General features: G+C 40.5%; 2 non-coding genes across 2 annotated transcripts; one reads left to right on the top strand and one right to left on the bottom strand.

Annotated features, from left to right (window-relative positions):
• Positions 1–2859: 2859 nt before the first annotated feature.
• On the top strand, positions 2860–2994 carry LOC136162216 (small nucleolar RNA SNORA70). Its single transcript, XR_010662034.1, has one exon. It is a non-coding gene; the product is annotated as a small nucleolar RNA SNORA70 (small nucleolar RNA).
• A 6876-nt stretch (positions 2995–9870) lies between these two features.
• On the bottom strand, positions 9871–9973 carry LOC136162057 (U6 spliceosomal RNA). Its single transcript, XR_010661908.1, has one exon. It is a non-coding gene; the product is annotated as a U6 spliceosomal RNA (small nuclear RNA).
• Between the last annotated feature and the right edge of the window lie 463 nt (positions 9974–10436).

The raw sequence follows: 10436 nt of genomic DNA, 5'->3' as shown, positions 1-10436 counted from the left end.
ACAATAATCAGTCACAAAGAAGAATGAAATTCTGCGGTTAGCAACAATATCATAGACCTGGAGAAGGATTTCCTAGTGGCTCAAATGGTTAAGAATCTGCCTGCAATGCAGGAGACCTGGGTTCAATCCTGGGGTCAAGAAGATCCCTTGGAGAAGGGCATGGCAACCCACTCCAGTGTTCTTGCCTGGAGAATCCCAGGACAGAGGAGCCTGGCAGTCTACAGTCCATAGGATTGCAAAGAGTCAGACACGACTGAAGCAACTTAACATGCACTCATGCATGGACCTAAAGAGGCTCATGCTTAGTGAAATAAGCTAGATAAAAAGAAGACAAGTTTTGTATGTTTTCATTGAAACATAGAATCCAAAAAAATTAGACACTTCCCTGGTGGTCCAGTGGTTAAGATTCCATACTTCCACTGCAGGGGGTACAAGTTGGATCCCTGACTGCATGGGGAACTAAGATCCCATGTGCCTTGTGATGTGACCAAAAACAAAATAAAATTCAAAAAACAAAACAAAACAACACATTTTAAAAAAAGAAGCCCCTGGTGCTGTGTAAAATCCATACTCCTGGTCCCACTGCTGAGTACTGCATGAAGCACCAGGTGAATTGTGCTTTCAGCAAGAGCCTCAGTGATTCTCAAGCTCAAGGAAGTAGGGAAACTCTGGTATAAAGCGGGTGGCAGCTGAGAAAGAATGACCCTTCCCTCACCTTGACCAAACCATCATCAGGTGAAGCTGAATGGAAACCACCACCATCAACAAGCAGGGGGAAAAACCTATGTGATTTCCTAGTGTTTTCCACAAGTATATGACCCTTAACCACCATTATAGCAAGTGTTTGTCACCAGGATCTCCTTTAAAGAGCTTTCTCAGCACCCCCAGGATCTTATATCACTAGATGAATTGGGAGAAAACTAAGCTAATGGGTGAAATGGCCCTCCACAGAATTCATGCTGTTGTTATCCAATCAAGATCTGTCTCCTATAAAAGAAACACAAAGAGCTGTGTTGGATGTTTCATCTTGAAAGGAGTTTGACATTTCTACTTTTTCAAGAGCTGCATTGTAAGCCAAGTAAAGGAATCTACAATTTTTTGCACGTAACTGTAGTGGTATGTTTGGAAATCATTATAGATGCTCTTTTCATCATTACTCAGTGAGGTGACATATATATATATATATTTTTTTTTTTTTTTGAGGTATCTTTTTAGATTCACTGACCATTGCAGTTCCTCTGATGTGTTTACTCTTTGTCTGCTTTTCTTTTTTCCTTAATTTGTTGATGTTCTTTGTTTAGGAAGGATATTAACTCTTCTACGTGTATAAAATAGTGACTTACCAACACTCTGTCTGTGATGTCTTAATGCCTTTCAGGAGTTTTCTTTCTTCCTTTATTTCACTTTTCTGAGTAAAACATCAGTGCCTTCCTTACTTAGCAAGACTGAAAATATGCATTCAATCTAAGAAACTAGAATAAATAAAATCAATGGAAATAGAGGAGGAAATGTAAAAGCCTAAGTTAAACTTGAAACCAAATACATTACCATGCCTGAAGGGTAACACTAAAAGCTTGTTCTTGTAAAAACAGTGACAAGTAGATCAATTCTGTCAAAACATTTTTTTTTAATGAGTATTTGGTGAGCAATAACAAGAAATAGTGTCAGGTAAAAGGTAATGTACAACTGCATATCAAAATACCTGATAATTTACGTGAAAGGGATAGTTTCCTTGAAAAGTTATAAAAATGGATCAAGAAGTAACAGATACAGCAGACAAATCACTCCAGAAGAAAAATTCACACCTCCTCCTAAATAGCCTGATTGGCCTATTGCTCTGAGCTCTGGAAATTTGTCAAAGGCACCTTTCTATAAAGATAATTTTACCTCAACCCAGAACCCACAAAAACCTTCATGATGAAACTGGGGCATAGTCTAACTCAAAAACCTACTTGGTAAAGTTCCTAACATAATGAACAAATAAAATCTTACTTTTTAAAAAACCTTTAACCACAATTTTAAGTCTATTTATTTTTAATTGATGGATAATTGCTTTACAATATTGTGTTGGTTTCTGCTATGCAGCAGCATGAATCAGCCGTAAGTGTATATATGTCCCCTTCCTCGTGGCCCTCCGTCCCACTTTCCACCCCATTCCACCCCTCCAGATTGTCATAGAGCTCTGGTTTGAGTTCCCTGGGTCATGCAGCAGAGTCCACTGGCTATCTATCTTACATATGGTGGTGTATATGTTTCCATGCAACTCTCCCTATTTGTCACACCCACTTCTTCCCATTCTGTGTCTGCACATCTGTTCTCAATATCTGAGTCTCCATTGCTGCCCTGCAAATAGGTTCATCAGTACCATCTTTCTAGATTCCACGTATATATGCATTAATATGATATTTGTTTTTCTGACTTACTTCACTCTGTATAATAGGCTCTAGGTTCATCTATCTCATTAGAACTGACTCAAATGCATTATTTTTTATGGCTAAGTAATATTCCACTGTATTTATGTACCACAGCTTCTTTATCCATTCTTGTCAATAGACATCTAGGTTGCTTCCATGTGACCACAATTTTCAAGTCTGTAAAATGTTAAAACACAATGAACACTCACCTACCCTCCTTAATGTTAACAAATTAACACTTTGTTGTAACTTTAGCACATGTTCATAACATTTGTTGCTATTGCTATCATTGTTGTTGGCTGGATCACTGAAGAATCAGTGGCAGACTTTATGAAATTCTTGCCTAAATGCTTGAACCTGCATCTCCTGTTTAAAAAAAAAAAAGGAGGGGGCATTCTCCTACAAAAATTGAATGCCACCATGAGTTAGAAAATTACTTGCACCTTTGCAGCCAATTAAGCCGACTGTGCGCTTTTCCCCATGGGGGCCCAGTGTGCGATGGCTGCAAACAGCAGCCTCCTTGGTAGTGTATGCAGCCTCTTGCCTGTACAGGTAGCCCTAAGGGACCTTGGAGACAGCTCTTCCTAGTGGGCATTCATGACTGGCCTGCTGTTTCTCAACCTAGACTCCAGACAGGTATGCGCGGTGCCTTTGGAAAGCCCCAGGGCACAGTGGCCAGGGTCCACATTGGCCAGGTCATAATGTCCATCCGCACCAAGCTGCAGAACAAGGAGCATGTGATCGAAGCCCTCCGCCGGGCCAAGTTCAAGTTCCCTGGCCGCCAGAAGATCCACATTTACCAAGCTCAATGCGGATGAATTTGAGAACATGGTGGCAGAAAAGCGACTCATCCCGGACGGCTGTGGGGTCAAATACATCACTAATCGTGGTCCCCTGGACAAATGGCGGGCCCTACACTCATGAGCATCAGCTCTGTTCCCTCCTTAATCACGCTCACCAATAAATGCTATTTCCTGTCAAAAAAAAAAAAGAAAGAAAGAAAGAAAGAAAATTACTTGTACCAGTTAATAAAGATGGCCATGAGTTCAAGAACACAAGGATAGGTCCAAATTAGGAAAACTGATAAACCTCATCATACAAATGAAAAAAAGCAGAAAGTCACATTTACCAACAAGTGCTGAAAATGCATTTGACAAAATTCCCTGCAATTTCTGATAAGTTCTCAAAGAAGAATAGAAATGCTGATTCTAAAAAAGAGAATCTGCCTACACAAAGAATGTAAAAAATGGTGAAATAACTAAAGCATTTGAGCTAAAGGCAATCTACAAAGTGAGGCAGTTTTTGATGTTTTTCTCCCTAGGTTTGAGTTCTTCAATTTCCTTGATCTCATGCATCATAACATTTTGGGAGAAACACCATAGTTAATTATACATTAAGTTGACTTCTAAAGTTTTCCATCACCTTAGTGAAAGTGAAGTGAAAGTGAAGTTGCTCAGTCGTGTCCAACTCTTTGCGACCCCATGGACTGTAGCCTACCAGGCTCCTCTGTCCATGGGATTTTCCAAGCAAGAATACTGGAATGGGTTGCCATTTCCTTCTCCAGGAGATCTTCCCAACTCAGGGATTGAACGCAGGTCTCCTGCATTGTAGACAGACCTTAAATAGTCACAAAGAATGCATATTGTAAACGCTGACCCATCAAAATAACTGCTATATCACTTTCAAATGTATGTATAAGCCTGAATCTTCACCACCATCATTCATTTACACATAAATAAATTTTTCTTTGTCTCAAGTTTTGCTTTATTTCCTTTTCTTTAATCTGTTCTTCCGTTTCATTCAATCTCTCCTGAAATGTGTCTTAATATAGTATGTTATGCTTTAAAGTCTTTTTTGATTACTCATATCATTGTTCTCTGCAACAAAGATATACATTAATATGTATATGTATATGCTTGGGTTTAAGGTAAATTCTTCTGACCATGATGTTCTAACTGTAAAATTTCTTCTGAACTGGGTTACAGTTATGATTTGTATACATATGATCAAAATAACACTGCTATGTTCTGAACATTTGTGTCCCCAAATTCATATGTTGCAGTCCTACCCCTTTAGGTGATAGTATTAGGATGTGGGGCCTTTGGGAGGTGGTTGGGTCAAAAGGACTGAGATCTAATGAGTGAGATTAATGCTCTTAGAAAAGATCCCACGGACCTCCTTTTCCCCTTCCCCAAGGTGGGGATAAAAGGAAAAACCCAGGAGAGGTCTCTCTCCGGTGATACTGGCTTCCTGATCTCAGAGTTGCAGCCTCAAGACCCTGATCACTATATTTCTGCTGTTTATAAGTCACCCAGTCTGTGGCATTTTGTTAGGGCAGCCCAAATAGACTGAGAAAATATATTACAACACAGAAATATATTAAAGACAGAAAACTTTTTTTTTGTTAGTTGGAGGCTAATTACTTCACAACATTTCAGTGGGTTTTGTCATACATTGACATGAATCAGCCATGGAGTTACATGTATTCCCCATCCCGATCCCCCCTCCCACCTCCCTCTCCACCCGACTCCTCTGGGTCCTCCCAGTGCACCAGGCCCGAGCACTTGTCTCATGCATCCCACCTGGGCTGGTGATCTGTTTCACCATAGATAATATACATGCTGTTCTTTTGAAACATCCCACCCTCAACTTCTCCCACAGAGTTCAAAAGTCTGTTCTGTACTTCTGTGTCTCTTTTTCTGTTTTGCATATAGGGCTATCATTACCATCTTTCTAAATTCCATATATATGTGTTAGTCTGTAATGGTCTTTATCTTTCTGGCTTACTTCACTCTGTATAATGGGCTCCAGTTTCATCCATCTCATTAGAACTGATTCAAAAGAATTCTTTTTAATGGCTGAGTAATATTCCATGGTGTATATGTACCACAGCTTCCTTATCCATTCGTCTGCTGATGGGCATCTAGGTTGCTTCCATGTCCTGGCTATTATAAACAGTGCTGCGATGAACATTGGGGTGCACGTGTCTCTTTCAGATCTGGTTTCCTCGGTGTGTATGCCCAGAAGTGGTATTGCTGGGTCATATGGCAGTTCTATTTCCAGTTTCTTAAGAAATCTCCACACTGTTTTCCATAGTGGCTGCACTAGTTTGCATTCCCACCAACAGTGTAAGAGGGTTCCCTTTTCTCCACACCCTCTCCAGCATTTATTGCTTGTAGACTTTTGGATAGCAGCCATCCTGACTGGCGTGTAATGGTACCTCATTGTGGTTTTGATTTGCATTTCTCTGATAATGAGTGATGTTGAGAATCTTTTCATGTGTTTGTTAGCCATCTGTATGTCTTCTTTGGAGAAATGTCTGTTTAGTTCTTTGGCCCATTTTTTGATTAGGTCATTTATTTTTCTGGAATTGAGCTGCAGGAGTTGCTTGTATATTTTTGAGATTAATCCTTTGTCTCTTGCTTCATTTGCTATTATTTTCTCCCAATCTGAGGGCTGTCTTTTCACCTTACTTATAGTTTCCTTTGTTGTGCAAAAGCTTTTGAGTTTCATTAGGTCCCATTTGTTAAACACAGAAAACTTTTAAGAACCGCACGTCCAGTCATAGAACATGTATACCTTTTTCTTTGGTTTGCTTTAAAAAATCTTTTTGTTTCTGTTGCAGTATAGTTGATTTATGATGTTGTGTTAGTTTCTGCTGGATAGCAAAGTGAATCAGTTATACACAGCTCTACGCTTTTTTGAAGTCTTTTCCCACATAGTTCATTAAAGAGTATTGAGAAGAGTTCCCTGTACTATACAGTTGTTGTTAAGCTGCTAAGTCGTGACCAACTCTTTTGTGACCCCATGGACTGTAGCCCATCAGGCTCCTCTGTCCTTGTGATTTTCCAGGCAAGAATACTGGTGTGGATTGCCATTTCCTTCTCCAAGGGGTCTTCCCAACCCAGGAACTGAATCCATGTCTCCAGCATGGGCGATAGTTAGTCAACCTTTCGGTTTATCTAACCTTAATATTTTTCTCCTCTTATTCCTTCAGACAGGATTCATTATGATCTCACCACCTCAAGTTTATGGTCAGTCAAACTGGTTTCTGAGAATAACTCACGTCAAATGTTCATATCAATTATACAAACAATTCTTTTTGTTCTTTGCTGTATTCATTGTTTTGATTTTTGGAATTGCCATGGCAGCTTTCCCTCTGGATCGCAAGACGTTATTCCTGGAAATCACAATAATTATTACTGCCATCGTTTTTCTCATCATTATTGGAGTGCTCATTTTTTATGAAGTCTGTCGAAAGCTGGAGGAATTTATCCCTCCCCAAGTGGAAGAATCATGGAGGTATAGAATTGAACACATTGAAATTTAAGCTTCAGCAATAGATTCCAAATGTCAGCACCTGATTATCACCTTATCTGAAATCTGAACCTCCTTAGGACTTTGGACCTTTTTAAAGTCTTTTGAGCATTTTAAAAGGAATAAACATTGACTTTTTAAAAGGTTATGATTTTGGAAAGTTCTTGTTCCCTACTGCCTCTGTGAAATCTCTTTCTGGGAAAGCCGTTTTTTTTCTCGAATATGTGACAGATAAATGTACCAGTGTTCTCACACCTGCTTTTATTTTATTTACTTTTATTTTTGGCTGCACTGGGTCTTTGTTGCTTTGCGTGGGCTTTCTCTAGTTGCAGGGAGCAGGGGCTACGCTTTGCTGCAGTGCAGGGGCTTCTCCTTGCCGTGGCGTTGAGGAGTGCGGGTCTCTAGGGTGCTTGGGCTTCAGTACTCGCAGCTCTCAGGCTCAGTTGCTCTGTGGCATGTGGGATCTTCCCAGACCAGAGATCGAATCTGTGTCTTCTACACTGGGAGGTGGATTACTATACACTGCACCACCAGGGAAGTCCTTCTTCCAAGAAGGTTTTGCTTCGACCAACTTCTTGCTCTCTTCCTCCCATCACTTACGACCTACCTCTTACTCTGGCTTTTCATATCAGCTTCTGCTAATTTTAACACGTACGGAGGTGACCCTCTGAAGACTCCAGGTTCCCAACTCATGACTCCTCACTTGCAATGTCCCAATCTTATCTCTGCTATTGAAGAGGAGCAGGACCCTATGGCCCTTGGCCTGCATGTCCTCAGCCTGCCTTTTGTGTGTGAAAAAAACTTTAGCCAAAGAATAACTTTAATCAGAAGGGAGAAAAGGCGGAAGCTAAGAACAGCAGTCAAATAGGACAAAACAATAGTCAGTAAGCAAAGTCAAGGACCTTTACTTCCTTTTCAAGGATTATAGATAATATTGTGAACCACACTCTGTGGGTTGTTTTGTAGAGACCAAACCCAGGTGGAAGAAATTAATGACATGATGATCAGATCGCAGCCATGACATAAGCTGCCACAATTCCAAGAATTTTCCCCAAAGAAATGAAAACAAATCAATCCTGGAACACACACACAATGTAACATGACCTTATTTTACTGTTCCTAAAACGGATATCAAAACCATTTTCAAAAATGGTTTTGTGTACTTAAAAACCTAAGAGAATAGATCTCATGTTGTATTCTTACCAAAACAAAAAAGCCAAGAAACACAATAAATGGTTTGGAGGTGAAGGATATATTTATTACCTGATTTTGATGATGATATCACAGGTATAGGTATATGTCCAAATACATCAAAATGTATATATCAAATATGTATGTTTTTTTATATAGTAAGTATGCCTCAAAAAACTAAACACACTGGAAGCCACTGCTAACGGGAATTGGTTCTGCATGGTGGAATACTTCTATTTGGATCTTACTTATTTTTTTCAAAGTCTCCCAAACAACATATGTGTTACTTTGTAATCAAAACCCAGCAAATTCTTAAATTTGCTGGACTGCCATGCAGCCCACCATAGATGATAATATAGGCATCATACTTAAAAAAAAATCCTAGATAATGTGTAAGTTACATCTTACAAAAAAATGTCACTGAAATTGCCTTTGAACTGGACTCTCGGCTTCCCTTCCTCTCATAGCCCTCTGTCATCTCTTGTTAACAGAGAGCATGATTTTTTTTAAGTTTATTTTATTGAAACATAATTGATTTATAATCTATTAATTTCTGATATAAAGGAGGCAGTTACACATGCATGTGCATACATACATACACATTCTTTTTCATATTATTTTCCATTATGGATTGTCACAGAATATTGAATGTATTTCCCTGTGCTATGCAGTAGGACCCTGTTGTTCATCCATTCTATATATAATAGTTTGCATCTGCTAATCCCAAACTCTCAATCCATCCCACCTCCAACCCCCTCCCCCGTGGCAACCACAAGTCTATTCTATGTCTATGAATCTGTTTCTGTTTCATTGAAAAATTCATTTGTGTCACATTGTGTTTTTTATTTATTTAAAAAATTCTTAATGTAAAATTTTTATTGGCCATGCCACATGGCAGGTGGTATCTTCCTCAACCAGGGATCCAACCAGTGCTCCTGCATTGAGAGCAGGGAGTCTTAACCCCTGGACCACCGGGGTCATATTTAAGTATGACCACCTGTGACATATTTCAGATTCCACCTTTAAGTGAAATCATATGATATTTGTCTTTCTCTTTGTAACTTACTTCACTTAGTATGACAATCTCTAGGTCTACCTATGTTGCTGCAAATGGCATGGTTTCATTCTTTTTTAATGGCTGAGTCATATTCCATTGTGTATACACCACATCTTCTTTATCCATTCATCTGTCGATAGACACTTAGGTTGTTTCTATGTCTTGGCTATCCTGCATAGTGCTGCAAGAAACAGGGCGCTTTTTAAAAAATAATTATTTTTGGCTGCATGGGAACTTCGTTGCAGTGTGAGGGCTTTCTCTAGTTGCGGTGGTGATCGGGGGCCTCTCTTCCTTGTGGCATGAGGGCTTCTCTTCCTGCAGACCATGGGCTCTAGCGTGCTCGGGCCCAGTAGGTGTGATGCATGGGCTTAGTTGCCCCGTGCCATCTGAGATCTTCCCAGATCAGGGATCGAACCCTGCATTGCTGGGCAGGTTATTAACCTCTGGACCACCAAGGAAGCCCTAAGGAATTCTTGAGTCTGTCCTGCAGAGCAACAGATCTGGTATAAGGTGGGTTGCAGCTGACAAGGAAACTTTCCTCAACTTGGCCAAACCATCATCAGGGTGCATGTGCGCTGAACCGCTTCAGTCGTGTCTGAGCCTGTACAACCCTATGGATGCAGCCCACCAGGCTCCTCAGTCTGTGGGATTCTCTGGGCAAGAATACTGCAGTGGGTTTCCATGCCCTCCTCCAGGGGGTCTTCCTGACCCAGAGACTGAACCCGCAGCTCCTGCATTGTCACCTGGGTTCTTTACCACTAGCGCCATCTGGGAAGGAAGTCCAAACCATCATCAGGTGAAGCCAATGAAACAACCACCATTAATAGCCAGGGGGAAAATAAAGGATCATTTCCTAGGTTTTTCCCAAGACACATTATTCTTTTTTTTTTTTTAAATATGGAACGCTTCACGAATTTGCGTGTCATCCTTGCGCAGGGGCCATGCTAATCTTCTCTGTATCGTTCCAATTTTAGTATATGTGCTGCCTAAGCGAGCCAAGACACATTATTCTTAACTACCACATAGCAAGGGCTTCTCTGCTGGCTCAGTGGTAAAGAATCTGCCTGCCAATGCAGAAGACGTGGGTTTGATCCCTGGGTCGGGAAGATTCCCTGGAGGAGGGCATGGCAACCCACCCCAGTATTCTTGCCTGGGAAACCCCAGAGACAGAGGAGCTGGGTGGGCTACAGTCCATGGGGTTTCGAAGAGTCAGATATGACTTAGTGACTAAACAACAATAACAAGCCATACAGCAAGTGTTTGTCATCAGTCTCTCCTTTAAGAAGGTTTCTCAGACCCCAGCATCTTATATCATTGGCTCAACTGGGAGAAAGCTAAGCTGAAGCATGAAAAAGGCTTTCCATAGAATCCATGTTATTGCAGTTATCCAATCAGGATCCTGTCTCCTATAAAAGAAATAGAAAGTGCTCTGCTTAGCATCTCATCTTGAGGTGTGT

This window comes from Muntiacus reevesi, chromosome 2, assembly GCF_963930625.1.
Source record: "Muntiacus reevesi chromosome 2, mMunRee1.1, whole genome shotgun sequence".
In the NCBI taxonomy this organism is placed as follows: Eukaryota; Metazoa; Chordata; class Mammalia; order Artiodactyla; family Cervidae; genus Muntiacus; species Muntiacus reevesi.
This window is presented reverse-complemented; position numbering and strand designations above follow the sequence as displayed.